Source organism: Pleurodeles waltl, chromosome 8 (genome assembly GCF_031143425.1).
Source record: "Pleurodeles waltl isolate 20211129_DDA chromosome 8, aPleWal1.hap1.20221129, whole genome shotgun sequence".
In the NCBI taxonomy this organism is placed as follows: Eukaryota; Metazoa; Chordata; class Amphibia; order Caudata; family Salamandridae; genus Pleurodeles; species Pleurodeles waltl.
The window spans coordinates 1176385924-1176410271 of NC_090447.1; positions in this window are offsets into that span (position 1 = coordinate 1176385924).

Here is a 24348-nt window from a genome sequence, read left to right on the forward strand (position 1 = left end):
CACAATGCAATTATCATGAAATGATCGCGCACACTGTTGCTGATCTGAATGCCAAGAATCATATCCCAGAATTGAATTGCGCACCTTGCCGATTCAAACAAGAATATGTAAATGTCATGAAAACACAATCACTCACACAAGGAGTTTCACAACTAGGCCCAAAAACACGAATGTCTTTGAAAATGGGGGCCGGGGTCCCCGCCCGACCTCTGCCTTACCGCCCTGCTAAAGGATCATCAATATAATGAGGGCAGGCCTGGAAATATCATTGTAGGCCTCCGGGACCGAATAAGGAATTCGCTATTTGGGAAATGCAAAAAAATCGCAAATATGGGCCTACAGGCCCATAGGTGCAAATGGGGGCTGTTTCGCTATTTGCGATTCGGTAATAGCATTTGCAATTTTTAAGAAATCGCTATTACCGAATCGCAAATATGATACATAGCATTTTGCAAATCAGAAGTAGCGATTTCTTAAAATTTGCTATTACCGATTCGCAAAAGGCTTTTTTGATACATCTGGCCCTTCCTTCTGTAATCCCGCTAGGGCCCTAGTTAAATCTAATACAGATGGAGCATCCTGATCAACTTGTAAAGCCTGTGCTAAACCTTTGAAAGTACCCATTGAGGAGTCCATCGCCCAGGCAGCCCTGTATGTTGTGGCTTGGCTTTATGTCGAGATGGGGCCACTCACCTGAAAAGCAGAATGTCTGCAGGGGTGATGGTATGCCCCCCAACCTCCTGGAACACCTCTTGGCACCTCCTGGTGGACACAGAAACCCCTGCAGGTGTCCCAAAAGGAAAGGGGGAGTGGAAGAGAAAGAGACAAAACACTGCCACAGCTTGCCGGTCTATCCAGGCACCCTGTATCTTCGGGGGCAGGTTGTTGCTGACAGAGTGATGGTAGAGTTAGTGCACTCAACTTCCTTGAAACTGGATCTCTCTTTCTGATATGGGCACGGGAGCGGTAGAAGGACATTGGAATGCTCCAGCACTTTTCTTGGATAATTATAACTGTTGGCACAATTACTAACACTGCATTACCAAAAACCCAAACTGAGTTCCATAACAATAAGTACTGTAACACTAGGGCTGGCTTCTCAGAGATTCACTGTTGCACACTACAATTAGAACTGTGGTTGCACTTATCATGCACAAAAAAGGCAAACAAGGGCATTCATTATATCACATATAACTTTCCTGCATGCACAGGGTTAAACTAAAAGGAACAAAAACAATCCAAGGAATACAAATGTCCACTCTGGGTTTAAACAGTTAGGGTGGCACCGTTTGGTTTGGTTTCACTGTGTGTGTGAAAAGTCCTTCAAAAACAAATTCCTCAAACCTAAAACACAGACATGAATGACACAATTTACATCCAAGAGTTATGTTATTAGGGAAAGAAAAGTCATGTAAATGCTCTTTTAAAATTGCACTGTCACTTTTTGTAGTACTTGAGCTCAAGCAGATTTCCTGAAGAACGTTTAGGCAAGTAACTACAATAATAATGTAGAATGTTCAGAAATGCATTTGTCTCTTCAAGATAAGCACTCTGCCAAAATACGAGGTCTGAAATACACCAGCTGTTCTAGGAAGGCACAGCGCTCAAAGAACAAACTCCCTGGGGAATACTAGTCACTTAGCTGCAGTCTTTTCTGGAGTGCTGGAGGAATGCCTGGTGTCAGCGGGTACAGGAGTGAAGAAAATAACTGCCTCAAAAGTCCTGAATACGAGGATGACAGCAGGGGCTGAACTGCCAAATCGGATGCTGAGATCAGGAAGCAAAACAAAGCCAAGCAGGGAGGCATGCTTCACTCTGCTATTTATATCAGGAAAGCAGTTGAGTTTCCACATGTGGATGAGTCACCACACCCAATTAGAAGCACATGTCTACACCTGCTCACATTAGCAAACAAGCATTGGTAAAGCAAGCATTGATAAAACCAATTGTGTAACACAGCACATTATGTTTACTTAGAAACATGAAGGTTTAACCAAGAACAGAGATATGATTTAACCCTAATCCCTGGGGATGCTGACAGATAACGCATGAAGCACCTTGGGGATTCCTGACAGTCCTCCCCACCAAGGACCCTCTCAAATGGCAGGTCTTGGAAGGGTGCAGGAGATGGAATTGTTTTAGTAAGACGTGGAGCATGAGCTGTGGATGTGGGTTCCCAGGAATTGTCCTCAGGCCCATAGCCTTTCCAAGCCAATAAATAGTGTAGAACACCACGGACGCGCCTGGAGTCAAGAATTTAGACCACTTCAAATTCCCATTGCCCGTGTACTTTTACTGGGGGAGGTGGTGGGGCATCGCGGGTATCAGGGGAATAGGGACGGAGTAACAACACATGAAACATGGGGTGTACCTTGAAATTATCTGGCAATGTCAGTTCTACTATCACGGAATTGATGATTTTGGCACTAGGAAAGGGGCCTAGAAATCAGGGGTTTAATTTTCTGGATCCTGCAAGATGGAGATTTTTTTATGAAAGCCACACCTGATCTCCTATCTGATAAGAGGGAGCAGGTGTCCTTCTTTTCTCTGCTTGTTTTTTTACTTGAGCTTGGTAGAGTTTGAAATGGTGTTGTACTTGTTTTTTAATCTCCTGTAACTCTTAATGGTGTTTCTGTACTGATGGGACTCTTGTGGATGTTTGGGACCCAGTTATAGGTAGCATTCTTTGGTGCAGACCAAACAAACAGTAAAATGGGGATACTCCTGTAGCCATGTGGACACTGTTGTTATACACATATTCAACAAGAGGTAAAGCCTTATCCGACTCAGTAGACCATGTGTCAATGTAACATCTCAGGATTTGCTCCAGCGATTGGTTGGCACGTTCCGTCTGCCCATCCGTTTGTGGATGATATGCAGAGGACAAGTGGACGTCCATACCAATAGAGGAACAGAAGCTACGCCAAGACCGTGATATAAATTGGGGGCCACGATTGGAAACAATTGTGGTGGGCAACCCATGAAGCCGTACAATGTGTCGGTCAAACAAATCAGAGAGTAGGGAAGCCGTAGGGAGGCATTTTAATGGAACAAAATGAGCCATTTTAGTTAGGTATTCTACAACCACCCATATGACAGTGTGTCCATTGAAAGCTGGGAGATCAGAAATAAAATCCATACTTATGGTATGCCATGGGGCCACCGGAATTGGCATGGGAAGTAACAATCCTGTGGCTGGAGTATGTGGGGTTTTAGCCCGAACACAGGTGGAGCAAGTCTGGACGTAGCTTCTGACATCCTGCACAACTGTGGGCCACCAAAACCATCTTTGACAGAGATCTAACATCTTTTTCTCACCCGGGTGACCTGCGAGGACACAATCATGTCCCCTACGTAACACTGTATCCCGTACTTCTTTGGTAGGGACGTACAACTGATCCGCATGGTATATTAAATCCTCTTTTTCATACACATCAGTTGAACAGGGAACCTTGTGTTGGGCTACCCATATTTTCTCAAAGAACTCTTGGGAAGTGCACACAGCCATGATTTTATCTGGGGGTATAATTCTTCTGACCTGTTCTAGCACATCATCAGAGGAGAAACCCTTCCTAGACAATGTGTCTGCCTTTTGTTGTGGAGTACCAGGCCTATAGGTGATTACGAAGTCAAACTTGTTAAAGAATAGAAGCCAGCGTAATTGACAGGGTGTCAGGGCCTTGGTCGCTTGAAAAAAAAAGTAAATTACGGTGATCTGTGTAAATAGTTACAGTGTGTCTAGCTCCTAGTAGGTGGTGATGCCATTCCTGGAAGGCAAGCTTGATGGCCAGAGTTCCCGCTCTGCCACCGTGTAATTTTGCTCTGCGGGTAGCAATTTATTTGAGAAGTAAGTTACTGGATGGAAATGCCCAGACTAAGGATCTCGTTCGGACAAGACACCACCCACTGCCATTTGGGAAGCGTCTGCTTCCACAAAAAATGGCTGAGCCGGGTCAGGATGATGGAGAATGGGTGCTTCAGTGAATGTGTTTTTAAGATGTTGGAAGGCTTTCTCGGCTTCTGCATCTCAGAGGAACTTAACCCCCTTTCGTAGGAGGCGAATTATGGGAGTTACCACAGGAGAAAAGTGGGGATAAATCTCTGATAAAAATTTGCGAAGCCCAAAAACTGTTGCACTTCCTTGATGGACCTTGGGGCTATCCAATCCAGGATGGCCTGTACCTTGGACCTATCCAAGGAAATTCCATCGGCAGTGATCACATATCCCAGGAATTCTACAGTTGTAGCGTGAAAAACACACTTTTCCAGCTTGGCGAAGAGATGATGCTCACGAAGCTGTTGTAAAACCGCTCTTACATGCCCTATATGTTCCTCAGTGGAAAACAAACAGATCAAAATGTCTATGTATACCACTACACAGATATCCAGAAACTCCTGCAGCACTTCATTGATGAAAAATTGAAACGCTGCAGGAGCGTTACACAATCCGAAGGGCATTGCTGTGTACTCAAAGAGTCCAAATTTAGTTCAGAACACTGTTTTCCTCTCATCCCCCTTCATCACTCGGATCAAGTGGTAGGCGCTCTGGAGGTCCAGTTTAGTATAAATGGTCGCCTGATGTACCTGATCCAAAAGTACCAGGATCAATGGAAGTGGATACCGATTTTATATGGTCACTTTGTTCACTGAGCAATAATCTATACAGGCGCGCAGCTCGCGATTCTTCTTGGGCACGAAGAACAAAGACGACGATACTGGTGACGTTGAATGATGAATGAAACCCTTAGCCAATAGATCATCTAGGTAGTCTCGCAGGTATCGATTCTCAGGCTCAGAAAGAGCATACACCCTACTACATGGCAGCGTTGCCCCTGGAATCAAGTCTATACGACAATCGTATGACCTATTTGGTGGCAGCTGGGTGGCCTTCTGTTCACTAAAGACAGTGCAGGAATGGCCATTGTGTAGTCCAGCTTGATAGCCGTACTATGTGTGGGTCCACAATGCAAGGTGTCACTAGTAATGGTTTGTCTTGGTAGCAGGAGTGCCAGCAATGTTTAAAGTCTAATGTCACTGTCCTCGCTGCCCAGTCAATTTTGGGATTGTGTAACTGAAGCCAGGGTATCCCCAAAATGGCTCCAAATACTGGGGTATCTATGAGGTCAAACTGAATTTGTTCTGTATGGTTGTTTTCACAACACATGGACAAGGGTGTTGTTTGATAAACAATAAGCCCGGAGGACAATTCTGAGCCATCCACGGCTCTGACTGGTTCAGGGATGTCTTTTCTGACAGTCGTAATATTTAGGGTTTTAGCCAAACCCAAGTCTAAAAAGTTTCTGGTAGCCCCAGAGTCGAGCAATATGGGAATGACCTTACGAACCTGAGGGGACAACACTAACGTCACAATAAGAGTTAGATGTCGAGGTACTGGACTGGTGGTATTAGCAAGAAGATGTGAGACCATATTGGAAGAAGCGCTCAATAAAATGGTCTCAGAAGAGAGAATTCAGGCCCTGTTACCTCTCCGATGGCTTTCTTTGGAGCAGTAGGCTTGTTACGACATTCCTGAGCAAAATGCCCTGCCTTACCACAGTATAAACACAGTTTCAATTTTTTACTGTGTTTTTTCTCTTCCTTAGATAGTGGGCCCGCACACTGCCAATTTGCATGGGCTCAGGTGTATCATGATTGGGAATGGTGGACTCCTTTTTCTCAGTTTTGAGCACCACTAAGCATGTGTCACCCCAGAATTTTTATCTCTTACATTCACTCAAGCAGTGATCCAATCAGACTACCAGGTCAATGAACTCAGAACACTCCGTAGGATGTTCCTCAATTTGGGCTAGAACATCCTTGAGATCGTCCCCAAGGCCACGATAGAGACCTCTCCTCGGGCCACTCAGTCTCTGCCACCAACCGATTGAAAGGGGTGATATAGGACAGAATATCCTTGTTTCCCTGGCACGAATTCAGCAACTCATTGTCACTGGCTTGCACGAAGAGGTGTTTGGCAAACAGTTTCCGCAAGGCTTCCGTGAACCGGTTGAAATCATACAGTATAGGGTCATTGCGCTCCACCAGCGGAACAGGTCAATTAGCTGCATTGCCTACCAAATAAGAGATAATAAAAGCTACCTTTGCAGCATCGTTGGGGAATGCTGCTGCCCAACACAAAAACTGTAGCTGGCACTGGTTAAGAAAAATGTTGAACTTGGCACTATGTCCCCAAAAACTTTCTGGAGGAGCTAAGGGCACAGGGGTTGGTGTTGTGACCATTCCCTGCATGGATTGTGTGGTGGAAGTCGTTGGGCCTGAATCGGGTCTGGGAACATGATTAGACGAGTCAAACCGAGGGGCCTGTAGTACTGGAGATCTTTGTTTTAGTTTTACTCCTCCCCATGGGGTGTCTTGTGGTTTATACCGCTGTAGTTCAGTGTGCAACTCCAGTGTTCTCTGGCTTTAAGGAAAGAACTTCCTTCTGTAATCCCGCTAGGGCCCTAGTTAAATCTAATAAAGATGGAGCATTCTGATCAGCTGGTAAAGCCTGTGCTAAACCTTTGAAAGTACCCATTGAGGAATCCATCGCCCAGGCAGTCCTGTATGTTGTTGCTTGGCTTTATGTCGAAATGGAGCCACTCACCAGAAAAGTAGGATGTCTGCAGGGGCGATGGTATGCCCCGACCTCCTGGAACACCTCTCAGCATTTCCTGGTGGACACAGAAACCCCTGCAGGTGTCCCAAAAGGAAAGGGGGAGTGGTAAACAAAGAGACAAAACACTGCCACGGCTTGCCGGTCCATCCAGGCACCCTGTATCTTCGGGGGGCAGGTCGTTGTTGACAGAGTGATAGTAGAGTTAGGGCACTCAACTTCCTTGAAACTGAATCTCTCTTGCTGATATGGGAACGGGAGCGGTAGAAGAACACCGGGATGCTCCAGCACTTTTTTTGGATAATTATAACTGTTGGCACAATTTCTAACACTGCATTATCAAAAACCCGAACTGAGTACCATAACAATAAGTACTGTGACACTGGGGCTGGCTTCACAGAGATTCACTGTTGCACATTACAATTAGAACTGTGGTTGCACTTATCATGCACAAGAAAGACAAACAAGGGCATTAATTATATCACTTTTAACTTTCCTGCATGCATAGGGTTAAAATAAAAGGAACAAAAACAATCCAAGAAATACAAATGTCCACTCCGGGTTTAAACAGTTAGGGTGGCACAGTTTGGTTTGGTTTCACTATGTGTGTGTGTGTAAAACCCTTCAAAAGCAAATTCCTCAAACCTGAAACACAGGTATGGATGACACAATTTAAATCCAAGAGTTATGTTATTAGAGAAAGAAAAGTCACGTAAATGCTGTTTTAAAATTGCACTGTCACTTTTTGTAGTACTTGAGCTGAAGCGGATTTCCTGAAGCACATTTAGGCAAGTGACTATAATAATAATGTAGAATGTTCAGAAATGCATTTGTCTCTTCAAGATAAGCACTCTGCCAAAATACGAGGTCTCAAAAACACCAGCTGTTCTAGGAAAGCGTGGCGCTCAAAGAACAAACTCCCTGGGGAATACTAGTTACTTAGCTGCAGTCTTTTCCGGAGTGCTGGAGGAATGCCTGGTGTCATCTGGTACAGGAACGAAGAAAAGAATTGCCACAAAAGTCCTGAATACGAGGATGACAGCAGGGGCTGAACTGCCAAATCGGATGCTGAGATCAGGAAGCAAAACAAAGCCAAGCAGGGAGGCATGCTTCACTCTGCTATTTATAGCCAATCAGGAAAGCAGTTGAGTTTCCACATGTTGATGAGTCACCACACCCAATTAGAAGCACATGTCTTCCACACCCAATTAGAAGCACATGTCTACACCTGCTCACGTTAGCAAACAAGCATTGGTAAAACAAGCATTGATAAAACCAATTGTGTAACACAGCACATTATGTTTACTTAGAAACATGAAGGTTTAACCAAGAGCAGAGAAATTATTTAACCCTAATCCCTGGGGATGCTGACAGATAACGCCGGAGGCACCTTGGGGATTCCTGACATTGGGAACCCACACACGTGGGGCATAGTTTTTATCAGTACAGATGGGGCAATGGTGGGTAGTAGGAATTTTGTGGATTCCAGAAGTTTCCATAACAGAAATGTAGGGACAATGCATGATTTCAGGCATAGTTGGAGGTTTGCAGGGCATTGTGGGCAAGAAAATGGTGTGGAGTGTATGTAAAGCACTCCACCCTAGACTCCCCCAGATGTTAGGTTTTCAGACGTTTCTGAGTCTGGTAGGTTTTTCCAGGTGGCAACGTACCCAAGTCCAAAAAAGTGCAGCTGCTCACCATTGCAAGTGGGACAAAATTGGGAGTCAGCCAAGCTCTCCTGGCCCATATGTAAAACAAACACGAAAGAGTCAAATGTCTTCTTGCTTGCCATTGGGATGGGATGTTTTGTCTGTGGGAGAGAAGGGCAGAAAGCCTGTTGCCCCGTTCAGTTGGGGTAGGGGCATAGCCATGGCCATGGTGGTGGGCAGCCCCAACCGCTCTATTTTTTTATTCTCTGGTGTCTCGTGGGCTGTCTGTCCCCTGGGGGATATTCGGGGGTAATTACCTCTATCTGTCCCCCAGGGGGCAGAAAGAGTGTATCCGCCATTATTTGGGGTGGGGGAATCGCCATGCCATGGTGGGCACCCCCACCCCTCTTTTATTTAAAAGAAAATCCCTGGTGTCTATTGTGCTTTCTGCCCCCATGGGGGGGAGCAGATTGGGGGAAAGGGGTTAAACCCCGGGGGGACAGATAGACTGTACCTGTTTTTCAGAGGTGGGGGCATTGCTGTGCCCGTCTGGGCAGGCCCAATCCCTAGACTTTTCTTTAAAAATACCCTGGCGCCTAGTGGGCTCTCCGCCCCGACCCAGGGGGGAGGGGAGCAGATTGGCGGTAATAACCCCCATCTGACCTCCGGTGGGGCAGAAAGACTGTGTCTATTTTTGGGATGGGGTGGTGGCGTTGTCTTGCCCATTCTGGGAAGCCCCCACCCCTCTTTTATAAATAAAAATGAAGAAGTCCCTGGTGGTCAGATCGGGGACAATGGCCCCCCATCTGCCACCCATGGTGAGCAGAAAGACTGTGGCTATATTTGGGGGTGGGTGGGAGCATGATGTTGCCCATTTCGGACAACGCCCACCCTTTCCTAAATTAATAAAAATCCCTGGTGGCTAGTGGGCTTTCTGCCCCCCCGTGGGGCAGATTAGGGGCTTATGCCTCCATCTGTTCCCGGGGGAGGGGGTGGGGCAAAAAGATTGCAATATTAAAAAAAAACAAGGGGGGGCAAAAGCCCTTATCCACGGAACAGCTCCCCCCGATGGTGGCATAGTGGAATGGATCCCTGCTTGGGGATCACCCTCCTGAGGCGATCCCCAAGCAGGGATCCACTGGGGAAAGGTACCTTTTCCAACAATACTTTTCTCTTTGAAATCTGTGCTCAGGGGGCTGAGATATGTCCCTGAGCACTGAAGAAAATGAAAGCTAAGGAGCCGATCGGCTCATTTTACTTTCATTTTCCCTGTTATGACATTGTCACGCACAGCACGCCGATCGTCATTTCAGAGTGGAGTTTTTGATAGAAGCTCTTCCCCAGCAACCAAGGCTAAAAATATCCAAAGGAAATTCTTCTGGATTTCCTGTGCCATGTGAGTGGACGGCAGGGAGTCGTCTGAAGCACATGAGCACTGTGGCAAGGAATGTGATTGCTTTTTAATAAAGCAATCTTTTTTTTTTTAAATTAATACATTTTCCTTTCATTTTGTAGGAGTAGGCGGAGGTCCGTAGGGCCACTGCCTTCTCTTAAAGATGATTTTACAAACATTCTCAAAGGGCAAGGGGTCCCTTGCGGACCCCTTCCTATTTGCAAATGGGTTACCACCAACTTTACATTGGCAGTAAAGTGCAAATGTTTTGCAATCCCATTTCAGGCACAAAACATTCATACATACCACTGCGATTTGGTATTGGGAAGGGACACCCCCAACACGCCCTTCCTAATATCAAACCGCAAATCCAAATTGTGATTCAGTAATGGGTTACTGAATCGATATTTGGGCTTGGTATACGTAAAAATGCTTTTTTGCTTTCGCATACGGATCTCAAAAAGGCTTCGTACATATGGCATTCAGTTCCTTATCCTGTTTCCAAGGGTGAATGGTTACTTTGTCAAAGCCAAAAAATTTAAGTAGTTCACAGTTCACATCATGTTTTTTTTTAAAATGTTGTGCCACAAGATAGCTTTGTTTTTGTTCTTAATAGTCCTGCGATACTCTAGGATGTGTGTTAATTCAGGCAAAATTGTGTGTATTTTCAGAACTCATTTCTTCACAGGGAAGACAGTGCAGTCCTCGTACTATTTGTGACATCTGCATTTCAAAACGTAAATGTCATAAGGAGTGGTACAAATGATGAATTTGACAGTATTCGTATTTTCTTTGGAACTCAAAACCTCATATGTTATGGAGAAGTGTGGCTCAATGGTTAGAGCGGCAGACCCTGATGCAGAGATCTGGCCCGGGACCAGGGTTCAATTCCCGCCTCAGCGGGTCTTGGGCTCAATTTCCTCAGACCTGATAATTCTTGCACCGTGCCTAATCTAATTCATGGGTCCCACTCTGTAACTCTGGGCAATAGCTTGCTTAATCTCCACAACGGCCCCAACAGCGCTGAGATGCCTGGCTTCACCTTGGAGGTTGCCCAGGAGTGGGCACCTCACAGGGAAAAGCCAGGAGGGGTTCCGCAGCGGTATGCGTACAGTGCCTTGAGACCCTAACGGGTGAGTAGTGCGCTATACAAGTACGAAATTTACATTTACATATGACATCTTATGTTTTAAATATATCTATATGTGAACACTCATTTAATTATGCCCCCAATACCTTAAGCACACTTTAATTATACTTCGTATACATTCCCTTTCTAAAAAATCAATTTTTCATTCTTTTTCATTTGCTTTATTTAATTTTTTTTATATAACTTTTTATATTTCCAAAAATTAAAGTATCTTATAACTTGACTGAATTAAGTTTTAAAAATATTTTTAAATAATTAACTTTAATGTTTTAACACTTAACGGTTTTTTAAATGTAGCTTAATCTAAATGTATCTAATCTTACTTACCTGAAAAGTAAAGACTCCTGATGCAAGTGCAGCAATACTTACCTTAGATGTTAGGACTCTAAATGTACTGCATGTGATGTAATGACTTCTGATGTAAAACGCAAAGTAAAGGTAGAACACCAAATCACCTCTTGGAGTGGAAACATGTTTAGGGGCAAATGAGCATGAGTGTGGAGTGAGACAATAGTGAAGAAACATATCACATGTGTTGTATAAAGTGTACATGTGTTAAGACTAAGCACCTTTGCACTAGTACTGTCAATAAAACTCCCACTCCACAGAAGGCAGACTATCCTACTCACCCTAGTAGCCTGCTCACTGGGGAGTAGGTGGCATCTGCATACTACATGAGCATGAAGGAATGCCATGGAGACTGGCTATTGTGGTTTGTGACAGTCCACGCAGCAAGTGGCTCCAGGAAACACGTGCACCTTTTAGGAAGTGGGAAGCAGGTAAACCCTTTCTTATAATACAGGGCTAGCGGATCCCTACTACTCACTCAGCCAGCACTCTTGAAACCAATTTCCAATCTGGGAAAGGCCTATAGACACAAAAGGGCAGTGTCTCAACCACTTCTTTGGTAGAAGTTGGAACCTTCTATGTATGCTTTTGTTGACCAGACCTGCCCCTGCTTTTGCTTTCCTGTCTTGAGATACTTTGGTATTTAGTCTTGGTACCGATCTTGTTCTAATTCCTCACTTACCCTTCTCCAATTATTGGTTCTTGTTCTTCCCTACTATATACTCCTCTCCTGCCCATCCTATTTCAACTAATTTCACCCCTGTTCCAGTTAATTCATGTTTAGGGAGGTGTGGGGCAAGCAGAGGGTTCTCTCTGATGAATTCGACTCATTTGTGCTTGTGGCAGCTTCCTATTATTTCCGAGAGGAATAGATCAATTGATCACAATTTTCCAGAAATGTCCGCTGGAGATACACTTTATAGAAAACTGTGCATCCTGGATCAGGTAGCTAATGTGGTAAGTCTAGTGAGGAAGGTGGGTTGGAACTCATCAAGAATATAGAATCACATATGACCATGTGTATATCCTACTGAATAATATTCTTATTTCGCCCCCTTTGTATCATGGTTATTAGTTTATTTTCTCGTAGGGAGAAGCCATTGCTGTCCAGTCTGATATACTGGGATTTAGTGGTCTCTTAAAAAGGTAGTGCGGTGTATCGTCAGATCCAGTCCTTATGGTAAATCTGCTTCCAGCTGCCAGAGCCAGACAGTTAGTATAACATCACATTTGGTTGACAACACACCGATATGAAAAATTACTCTTGCTTCAACATTAGCAGGAATTCAGGAGCATGTATGTGAACTTATCATATTCAGGTGTAAAATCAATTTTAATTGTAAATTAAGCTTGGCACACAAGAGGCAGCAATCGGAGCAAAATCACATTTTGGTGCAAACTCTCATTAAGATGCAAATGCACGCTTATTGCAAAATCGGTGGGGTGTGGAAAAACATTTAGAAGCATAAGACAAATTTAGGAGCATTATGATGCCAAATTTCATTTTGGTGTGAAATCATAGTTGTTGCCGCACCAACTGTGTTGAAACACATTTTTTAGCCAAATCTGGTTCTACTACAGTTTGGGTCTTGTGCTTCACCGTCTAGGCACGGCAACGGGAAACACTTGTTGGGGAGGCAGACTACAACAGCTAACAATGAAACTGAAATACTCCTGTGGCCTGATCCAGAATGTGACTGGCACTTTCTTATAGCAATGGCTCCAGGGAGCTGCCTTAAATAAGCCAGTGGTTAGGGAAACTGATCAAAGACCCGTTTTAGGTCTCGCTTGAAATGGTGCATGTGCTGATACTTGTGAGGCCTTTTGTTAACTTACGTGGGGCTTAGAGCCCACCCATTGCTTACTATTGGATGTCTTTATTGACACTTAAATTTCAGTGTTTCTCTTTGGTCAGCGCTTGCTGGCTTAACTTCCTCTTCATGTCTTTCTTCGTCTCCTAGAGCATTGTTAAAGTACTGCTTCTGAGCCCGGTGAGTGTCCTGCTTTATTGCACTTTCGAGCCCAGGCTTCTTTTTTAGGGTCAAGCCTCCGAGTACATGCACTAGTGTATGCGTCTCGCTTGCAAGACTCTGTTGTGTTCAGTACAGGGCTTGGAGCCCACCTGTCTCTCACTATTTGTTGGTTTCCATGGCACTCTTCTTTACAGCCTCGTAATTTGTCAAGGAATGCCTGGAATACTTCTGTTTCTCTGTGTGGAGCAGTGATCAAGCACTAATTGATGCACCTTAATTAGTGCCCGTCCGCTGGTCCTGACGTGATCGAGGTACTATTTGTTGTTTTCAACTTTGAGTGCTCCGCAAACAGAAGGCTTGTTTGTGACTGGCAAAAACGTGCCCAGCAGGCACAAAATAGCAAAGTTTTATTTTTTAAAGCTAACTTTATTTTATTTTGCCACGTCGTCTTTTCTCTGTTTCTTTTCATGTTTTCTTTTGTTTTAGCTCGTGGGCGCTTTTGTCAAAAGATGACAACTAACTTGTTTCAACTGTTAGCCTGGTCATCACTGGCAGGAGGGCAGCGGAAGCGTGCTACTGTTCAAAGATCATTTGTGCACCTGACCTCTCGATCTCTGAACATACATTGTGTTAGGTTTTGGCAGAGAGGTGTTATGTCCCAGAAAACAGATGGTCCTGTCAGTGTTAAGAAATCGGGCAGGTCAGCTGTGCTGTGCTAGGGCCTGGAGCAGAGTCAGCCGCATGGCAGTGCAGTGGTGCTAGGGTGTGCCATTATTTTATTAATGCTAAACCTGTGCACTGTATCTGCACATTGGGAGTGTGTTGTGTATGTTTTCTGTTCCAGGAGGTTGTCTTCTGCTTTAGTGGTAGTTTTGTTATTTATAGGTTTTAGTGCTGTTGATGCTCTATTTTCGTATTGTTTGTGTTGTGCTCAAGCATTCCACAAAATCCACCAACAAGCATAGGCACCAGGGACACTTTGCATCTACACCGAAAATACTATTTGCCCCACTGATTTGCATCAGCACATAGGATATTTTGGGGGAAAGTATAAAATAAAAGTTAACTAACTTAAAGGCTTAGATGAAAAAAAGGGATGGGGTTAATAACACTAATGAGATTGTGGTATATGTACATTTTATACACCTGTTTCGATGTCACAAACACCATGAGCACTGGTTTGTCATTATGTCACATCTTCTCTAATAATGTCAAGATGTGGGACACAAATAAACCAACCGCAAGGAAGCAACTAATAGATCTCGGTTTTACGTGTATTGGGCATGAAAGCTTCTTTGTTATCATAGTAACACAAAAAATAAGTGCAACCTCTTGAGCACAGTCCCCTCGATACACACTAGTGGTTGATTTAATGCAAAATATTATTTTCTGAGCTGCACTTTTGGCATAAATGCTTGAAGATTTAAGCTAACAAACAGTCCAACACCCATTTTCTGAGCAATGTTTCCACTTTTAGCGCTGTCTCTGGGCTTGACACATAAATTATGAGGATTCTTGGCTAAGTTCTGCTGGAAAAATACCTTCAACATTATTAGCTGAGCTTCCAACTTGCACCAGGAAGAGGGCTACTGGACGGTGTATGTAACGTTGCTACGGCCCACCCAAGGTGGGGGGGAACTTCTCTTCCCAAAGACAGAAGATGTTTTTCCGTTAGAGGTGGGCTAGCCCTTTAAAGCTCAAGCCTGGCTCATGCCCGATGACTGGCTCTGGCTCCTCACAGACCCACGAGCCCAGCAATCCTAGCACCCTCTTCAAGTCTAGAAACACAAGCACTGAGGCGTTGTCTGTTGGCATCTTTTACCAAATGACAATGCGTCAGTGTTGTTTTTTTAAAGTTGTAAGAGCTTGTTAGTTTTCAGAAGCAGGGAAAGTCAGCATTGTGGTATAACTCTAAAAACCTCATCACAAATGCTCTGTCTTTTTGCTCCTCTGTCTAAAACGTAGGGGACTCGTGTTAATGTTTTTTAGGTCGAGCCTAGGCAGTGCACATGCTCTGTCTGGAAGACCTACTGCAGCAAATAAAGGACTTTGCTGACGCCCAGTGGCGGCCCGTCCTTTAGGGCGGAGAGGCCACGCCCCCCCACCTTTTGCCCCCCATGAAGAGTGTCTGTCAGGCTGAACAAAGGTCAGCCTGACAGACACTCTTCATGTTCAGGTCAGGCAGCCAGGAGCAGACATGTGCGATTTGCGCAGACTCCTGGCGGCCTGAGCTGAACTTTGCTGGGCTGAGTAAATCACAGCTCCTATGGGCGTGACCTCCTCGGCTCAGCAAAGGTGCCTCGAGGCCCTCCCCTGGGTGACGAGGAAAGCGTCACCAATTGACACCCTCCCTGGGCGCTTCAATTTAAGCCCTGAAGTGCCCAGGGCGAGTGTCAATCAGTGACACTTCGTCACAGAGTGCGGTTGGGTCAGCAGTCTCACTGTTTGGTGCGTGCGTGCATTTTTGAATGGTATGAATGTTGTTAATGGATATGCATGCGTGTGTGAAAGAATGAGTGTGTGTGATGTTTTAAAATGAATATTTGGTGCGTGGGTGCATGTTTGAATGGTATGAGTGTTGTAAATGGATGTGCGTGCGTGTCTGTGTGTGAAAGAATGAGTGTGTGTGTGCCCCGCCCCCCCTCCCTCCTAAAGCTGCCGGCCGCCACTGCTGATGCCTGTTGCTACTATAGGTTTAGTCCAGTGTTGCTCTTCTTTGCTACCTCCTAAGTGTTTCACACAGCGATACATCACTTCTCTTTACCATAGAGGACCACCTCTCAACTACACTTTCCTTCCACTTGCATTCTTCTCATGTTTGGGGAGAACTCTTTCTTTTTTTGCCATGCATCCCGCCACTTTATCTTTAAGTATGGCGACCACTAAGACTTTTGCAGATACTTGTATTCAACGCCGAGACTCAAACTCGGTTCCTCAGAGCCAAAGTCGGCAGCTCTGGCCTTTACACGACTTCAAGCCACATCCTCTCCTCCCTTCTGCTGCCTTTCAAATCCCCTCCCAACCACCATTTCCTCCCCTCACCACAATTGTTATTTAATGACCCTTGCCTCTTTGACACTTTGCACTGAGCACTTTGCCGACCCACTTCCCTTAATCTTTGTAATAGCACTGCGATAGAAAAGAGCGGGTGCATTGCGAAGGACTGTATCTCCCTTAATGTATTCTAATATCCAGTTGAAGAAATTCACATACTCAGTTGGTATACATAGAGCGGGCACAATTTATATTAAAATAAGCAGTTTCACACAAATCGGTCTCTAGCATTTTCTGCAGAGGAAACAGCAGAACGGCAAAATAAATAAATAAATACATAAATAAGGCCTGGTGTGCATTGCTGCTACTGGTGGCTGACTGGATTCCTTCCAGACCTCTGGCATCGGAAGTAAGGTGCTTGGCTACATGCACGTGTGTATAACCTCAGTGCTTTAGGTGCGTTTACGCCACTTCACGCCACATCCTCTCCTCCCTTTTTTCTCCCTTTCAAAATCCCTCCTAAGCACCATTTCTCTCTATTATAGACACCCCTTCCCCTCCCCTCTGACTCTTGCCTCTGCACACGTTGCACTGAGCACTTTGCCGACCCCATTCCCATAATCTTAGTAATAGCACCACGATAGAAAAGGTTAGGTGTACAACGAGGGACTGTATTTCCCCTAATGTATTCTAATATCCAGCTGAAGAAATTCACATACTCAAAGGGTCAAGAAATCTTGATATGCCCTTTCCTGGAAATACAGAAGAGGGCATAGTATCGTATTATATCAGTTGGCATACACAGAGCGGGCACAATTTATATTAAAATAAGCAGTTTTGGAGCACAGATCGGACATAATAGGTTAAATCGGTCCCTAGCATTTTCTGCAGAGAAAACAGCAGAGTGGCAAAATAAATAAATAAGCCAAGTGCGCATTCGTTCTACCTGTGGCTGTCTGGATTCCTTCCAAATCTCTGTCATTGGAAGAAAGGGGGGGTGCATTGTATGTTACACTGTATTGTACTGCTGCATTTATATAGCACCCTACTACCCCATGTGGGGGCACTGAGGCGCTTTGCTACATGCATGTATGTATAACCTCTGTGCTTTAGGTGTTTAGTCCTGCAGATATGACACCATGTAAACATGCATGTGTTAATTCTAAAACATATCTGTTTGAAAGGTACGCCATGAATTGACTGTAATAGGGTACCAGTCACTAGAAGGAAACAGGATTACCACTAGAAAGACGTGGCATGTGCTCTGCATGTGTTTAGTAAACCACTGCCTGTAAAGCACAGTTCTGTTGCCTTGCATTTTAATTACAATTTAAAACTGTACAGCTGGAGGAAGAAGGTAAATGGAAGTACTTTAGTTATATGCAGAGCCACTAGAATTATGTGACAGGAAAGGACCAAATTATAAGGCAGGGTTGACCAATTTATGTGGCATGAAAAGTCCAATTATGCATTTACAACGCCAATAGCTATAACTCTCGCAATTGCGAGACCTATTGCATTGCAAATGCTTGTTTGTTTAGTCGTAGCACTCCATACGAGTGCATGTGCTTGCAGGCCATCTCCTTGTAGTCCTTCTACTCTCTCCATCTCCTGCTCCATGTTATTGCTCGCCCCCTCCCATCCCACTCTGCAGTATTGATGCCCCTCCAACCCTCCTGTCCCACCCCATGTTGTTGTTTGCCGCCCTCCCCTCCATCTCCATGTGGCTGCTTGCCCCTCCTGTCCCACCCCGTGTTTTTGCTTGCCCCTCCCGTCCCACCCCGCGTTGTTTCTTGCCCCTCCCATCCCACCCCAGGTTGTTGCTTGCCCCTCCCGTCCTCGGTGTTGCTGCTTGCCCCTCTCACCCACTCTGTGTTTTTACTTGCCCCCTCCCCTGTTGTTACTTGCTCCACCCACCTTCCCCTGTTGTTGCTTACCCCCTCCCACCATCCCATCCTGACAGGAAAAACAAGCATTGTCAATGATAATGGGTCTCTGCAATGCAGGAGCCATTGGTTTAGCCAGTATTTTGTTTAGAAATGTTGCACAGCAGCACAACAAGAAACAAAGTGCTAAGACGCAGCCAGCACTGACCACTTCTTAGCACTTTTTCTCTTTACTTTCAAACAAGCTACACAACAGTTGGACTGCTGTACAACATGGCTGAAAAAAAATGACAAAGCCAATAGCTCCTGCATCAGCAAAGCCTATTGGCGTTGCCTATGCTTTTAAATTTTGGGGGTATTGATGACTTGAGCTGTTGTTTACAGCTAAAGTGGTCTATGGCCAGCCCTGAAAATCTGCCTCCAAAGGCAGTTCCAAAGGGGGTAATAAGTGGTTCTTAGCTCATGAAAGAAATTAACACAAACCATGTATCTCTGTGACTTCCTGAAAGACTCAGTTGCTGCCACGCATTCTGTCACACAGATAAGGTGACTTGAAGCTCTACCACGAGGGCCATAAGAAGGATCATTACACAGTTCCTGGGACTGTCTGGAGCCCTGTTTGTCAGTGAAGCTCTCCAAAATACATTGTCACTGTCAAATTAATAACACTAAACAAGGTTTATCCTCAAAATAGAAAAAAGACAGATATGCAAGAGAATTACTCCTCTAGCACTGTCTCTGAGCACCCTAGTTGAAGTGCTAACATGCACCTCATTATTCCCCTGAACAGTCTAGCTTTGACAAAGCTAGATTCTTTGACTTTTGTATAATGTATGCATAGAGAGGTGCACTAAGTACAAATATACATGTATACATATAGTGATCTGATCACTATATTTGCAGTGCTGTGAACTCCCCTTTCATTATTGAAGGTGTGGGGCATTGGGGATGACGAGCACTGAGGGGATTGCACTGTGCACTCCCCTCAATGCGCATGGATGTTTGACTGGCCGTCTCGGGCCAGCCAAACACACATACGCACTGTGCTCTCTCTAGCCCGGCACTGTGTTGCCGGGCTGGAGAGAATTGGCACAGGCTCCCAGTCTGCCTCGGAGTGCTCCCATCCAATCCTAACACTGCTTTGAGCAGCGTCAGGATTGGCCACAGGGCAGGCTGGGAGCCTGTGCCTGCCTGCTGCTGAGACGACGAGGATCAGAGGTGCGGCAGTACGTTTAAAAAAAATATTATTTATTACATTTTATTAATCTTCCCCCACCCCCCACCATGCACGCCACCCCGCCATCGGTAACCCCTGCAAGCCGCGACTGACCTTGAACAGTAACCGCTGTAAGCCTATGCTTGTAAACGGAACCCTCCACATAAAATAATTCAATGGCTTGTTGGCCAAAAAGGCAGAACTGTCAAAAGATATCACACATGACATCCACCACTGGGCAGCTGTATTGTGAAGAAAAGTGTGTCTTAAGTCACATTTTGATGCATTTTCATTTATCAAGTGGCAATAACATTTTGCTAAGCCAGTGTTTACATTCTATTGCAGTTACATAGTCCCATAGGATCATTTGATGCAATAGTGTCCGCTAAAGCAGTGGTTCCCAACCTTTTGACTTCTGTGGACCCCCACTTTATCAGTACTGGAACCCAGGGACCCCCACTGAATCATTATTGAAATCCGGGGACCCCCCCCAACGAAGCTGGGGATCTAATCTATTAATATTATTACATTTTCTGAGCAGTCACAGACCCCCTGAGAAGGCTTCGCCGACCCCCAGGTGTCCCCGGACCACAGTTTGGGAACCACTGCACTAAAGCAGTAAGTCTTAACCTTCTGACTTCTGTGGACTCCCAGTTTCACATTACTGGAACCCACCAAGAACCCCCACTGAATCATTATTAGAATCTGCCCTTCCATTTTCTTACTGGAAGCCAAGGACACTAACCTAAGCATTTCGATGATCTGAACCACAAAACAATACACAACAGAAACAAGCCTTCATCAAACAAATACACAAACGAAGAAATATTTGAATTCACAGCTAAATATAAAAAATCTAATTTTTATTGGGAAGGTTGGATCTTTTCTAAATTCAATTGAGTCCATTTGTTGACCATACTATGTTCTGTTTGATGCACTTCCAGTGATTCACTCTGAGGATGCTAACTTCAATTTTATTTTCACATGTCAGATTCCTTCACATTTACAAAACGTTTACAAATTTTCAGTTTTACAGTTTGCCTCTTCATTTACATACACTTTATTATTCTGTTAATCAGTGCTTGATTTGTAAAAGAATAAGAGACCCGGGGCCCACAATTCTTTCAGAAGCCGGGCACATCTGAATGCCTGGGTTGCCGAATACTAAGTCTATCTGCTCTTGATTCCATCTCATGACTCTTTCTACCACCACCATACTCCTTAGCCTTGCGTCCTTTTAACTTTTATGTTCCGTGCTGGTTAAGGCTATTCTCACGCCTGAAAATTATGGACACTGACGCACATTGAGATAGATGTGTTCAGGGGCATACAGTTTGACCAAAGTGGTGAAGCCGAGATTCGTCTTCTGATTCCTCAGGCTAGAAATAGGCCAGCAGCCTTCACCCCCATTTGGAACAGATCATCCTAACCACAACACAAAGGCGAGCACCAGTAAGACTCCAAAAGTTCCCTTGAAATGCAATAATGTGTGTTTTCATATAGTGTTGACCGTCACTGTTCGATAAATTACAGCAATGTAAACATCCGGGGGTAGATGGCATGTTGCATAAGCCTTAATAACGGCCACCAGTACAAAAACGGCACTTCACTGACATAAACCAGTAACTAAAGATGCGCCTTTTGTACCACCCAGCCAGTGGAAATGTCTGTACCAGTCGGGTAGTTGTATGCCACTCGGTCAGTCCAAGTAGAGTGAAAGTTGCAGTGTCAGTGGCCGCCTCAAGTACGCCGAAGGTAGTTTACAGCTGGACTGGTTTAGCATCAAGTGCAAAGTCCGTATTTCTGCTTGTTTAAATAACTCCCCAAATCGTCCTGCTCTTTCCTAACATGCCTGGCCCAATACAGCTTGAGTCAGCCCCTGGGAGGCTACAACAGAGGCAGGGATAAGGTGCACGAGGCGCAGGTACAGATGTATGGAACCGAGAGTGATAGGAGGACAGGGCTTCTTCGGGTCACCTTGACAGGCGTGATTAAATCATCATGCTCATTGATTGCCTAGTTCCTGGATCAACGTGGGTGTAGTGTTGTCGTGGGCCAGCCCACTCCCCTGTGGACCCAAGGGGGTTTACAGGTAGTTCCCCCACAAGACTGCGCGAGTTGGAGCGCGCGGGGTATGACGCAGGAGTGGGGATAAATTGGAGCTGGGAAGCAGGAACGAGGTCTTTGAGAAGCGGGAAGCGAAAGGAACAATAAAGTAAACGAGCCTTGATCACCACATTGTGTCTCTGTCGTCCTTGTGAACTGCTGTGCGACGCAACACCCTTTTGGTGACGAGGGTGGACCTACCTTTCTAGGTAGTGCCTGCACTCCGGCACACGGCACCGCCCTGACTCTGTGCCGCGCTGTTCCCCATCTGAGCCCGACGCGTGCTCAGCCACACCCAACCAGACTGCAGCCCGGCCACACCATTCCTGGAGGCCCGGCCTGAAACGCCCTGAGGCGGCCCCCTCCAGGCAACGTTCCGCTGCAGGGAGGCACTGGAGAAATAAGGCCTAGCCAGCACAGCAGGTGATCACGCCACGCTCCCCTAGCCCGCAGCACTTCCAACCCAGGCAGCGGCCGATGCCACACAGCCACACCCTCTACCGTGTGTGCTTCCTTTGAGGGCCTGGCGAACACTGCCACACCTGCCAACTCTGCCGGCGATCTGCAGGAGGAACGATTGTGGCTAGAGCACACCACTCCCTGCAAGGCCCTCCCTGCCCATCCTCTAACTACACCTGGGCCTCTCTTTGGGCACATTACCCAGCGCCAGGTCCTGTCTAGCGATCCCAGGCCCAGGATCACCACCCTACAACCCCCTCTGGGCCACATCACGGAGGCTTACCCATCCAGAGCTGCTTCGAGGTTGTACAGATGCAGACGGCACCCATCCACATTGGGTGGTTAGGAAGGCAGTGACCCTAGGTGCCACTCGTACGGCGCACCACCAAATGCCCGGCACCCTTCGCCATGGTCAGCATACCTCATTTGGAACCGTTCACCGTCACAGGAGCCCCCCACCACCCAGGCTGCCAGGAGGAAGGTATGGGTGGAGCACCTCGCAACCTATTACGAGGCTCTGGACGTCCAACCAGAGCAACAAGACCCCTCCTCCTCCACCTCGGAGGGGCGGACATCCACAAAGTGTTCAAGTCCATGACAGAAGCAAGGCCACACATATATGACACCCTGAAAGGAGCGATCACGGCGCACTTTGAACCGTACGCAAATCCAGACTACGAGCGGTTCCTATTGCGCCAAGCCCACCAAACGCCAGACGAGTCGGTGGACGTCTTCTACGCAAGGCTAAAAGAGCTAGGCAGCACCTGCACACTGCCCGACGAGGAAGATGAAATCCGGGCACAGTTCATCCAGGGATGCTCGTCCTCGAAGCTCAGGGAGCGCATCCTGCAACAACATGCTAATGAGGGACATCCTAACCCTCGGACGATCCCAAGAACTGTCACGAGCACGTGCTGCGCACATGGAGCAAGCGCTGCCAGCCCAAGTCAAAACGGAGCCGGTCAATGCGGTTACTGCAAACGCACTGCGAGTAAAAATCGGCAGCTACGGAGGAAGACAGAAAGGCAAATCATGCAAGTGGTGTGGTGGCCCGGCACCACACCCCGGCACCTGTCCAGCTTGGGGAAAGACGTGCAGCGTATGCGGAAAGGCCAACCACTTCACGAAAGTCTGATGGTTGACGCCTAAAGCGGCTGCCTTCACGACAAAGAGGTCAGTCAAGACAATTGAGACCGCCCCTGATCCAGACTCGAACAGTGACATGGATGGTGACCACCAGATAGTTCACGTGGTACACACCATCGGAAACCGGCGGATACCCACGTGCCAAGTCCTTATTCAAGGGCTTCCTGTATCAGCACTGGTGGACACCGGCACATCCATAAACCTGATGGCCATGGAGGAATACCAGAAGCTATCCAAACCGCTGCCGCCACTCAGGCCCACAGGAGTGCAAGTTTTCGCATTCGGCAACACCCAACCTCAGAAGATATCCGGGGTGTTAACCACAGAAGTTGCCCACGACGGGGCGTGGCCGGATCACGAAGCAAGATGGCCGTCTAGAGAGTGAGCTCCGTGCTGCGGCAATTCCGTGGGAGGCGGCGGGGGTGCGGAGACGACCGGAGAAACTATCATATCCGGCGCTAACCCATTCTGTAGCTGCCGCACTCCTGACCTGTGCCAGGAGAGCTTACAGACACGAGTCTCGCGACTCGCCCTCTAGGGGAAGGAGGGGAAGGCCTGCCCGGGTTATCCGGACGCCGTGGCCGGCTTGCCCAAGACAGCGGCAAGGCAGCCCAGAGAGCCGCAGAGGCCCTTTTTCATCCTCGGCCCCCGGCAGGGAGACCCATTGAAATATCGGGGTCCCTCTGACAAGCGACGCAAGGGTAGAAGCTCCATCGGAGAGGCGGGGCCGCGCCTTCAGAGCCCGGGCGGAGAGGCCTCACCAGTGAGAAAATCACTGGAAGCTAAGGTACGGCTCCCCCTCCTTCCCCAGCGCTGATGGAAGACGCTGTGCCATTTTGCCGACCACCCTCCACTGAGATACTACGCTAGTCACCCCCTCCTCCCCTCCCAATAAGTAGACAATCCCAATAAAGAAGAAAGAGAGAAGGAAAGAATAGGGGAAGAGGAAGGAAAAGAAGAAAATAAAAAAAAAGACAAAAGAAAGGAGAGGAGAAAAGAAAACAGAGAGAGAGGAGGAGCAAAGGGGACGGAGGGAGCAGGAGGAGGGGGAGATCAGAAGGAGCTGGAGGAATGGAGGGACAGGAGGGTGAGGAGGAGATGAGGAAGGACAAGTAAACTATCTGCATCAGGAGAGGGGCAAACACCCTATACCCCTCTCCCCACAGGACATGCAGGAGGGAGACGCAGAAAGAAGGGGCAAGATAATAAAACAATAAATAAGAAAGAAAAAGAGGACGAAAAAAAAAAAGGGCCAGAGGACAACGGGAGCGCAACAAAAAATGACCAACGATAAGATGGGATAATAACAAAAGAAAGACGAGGCAAAAAGACACGAAAAGACACACGGAAATGAAAACTACGCAAGGGGCAGACAACCCGAGCAAGTATGCCAAAGCCGGCCTCATTGCCACCTG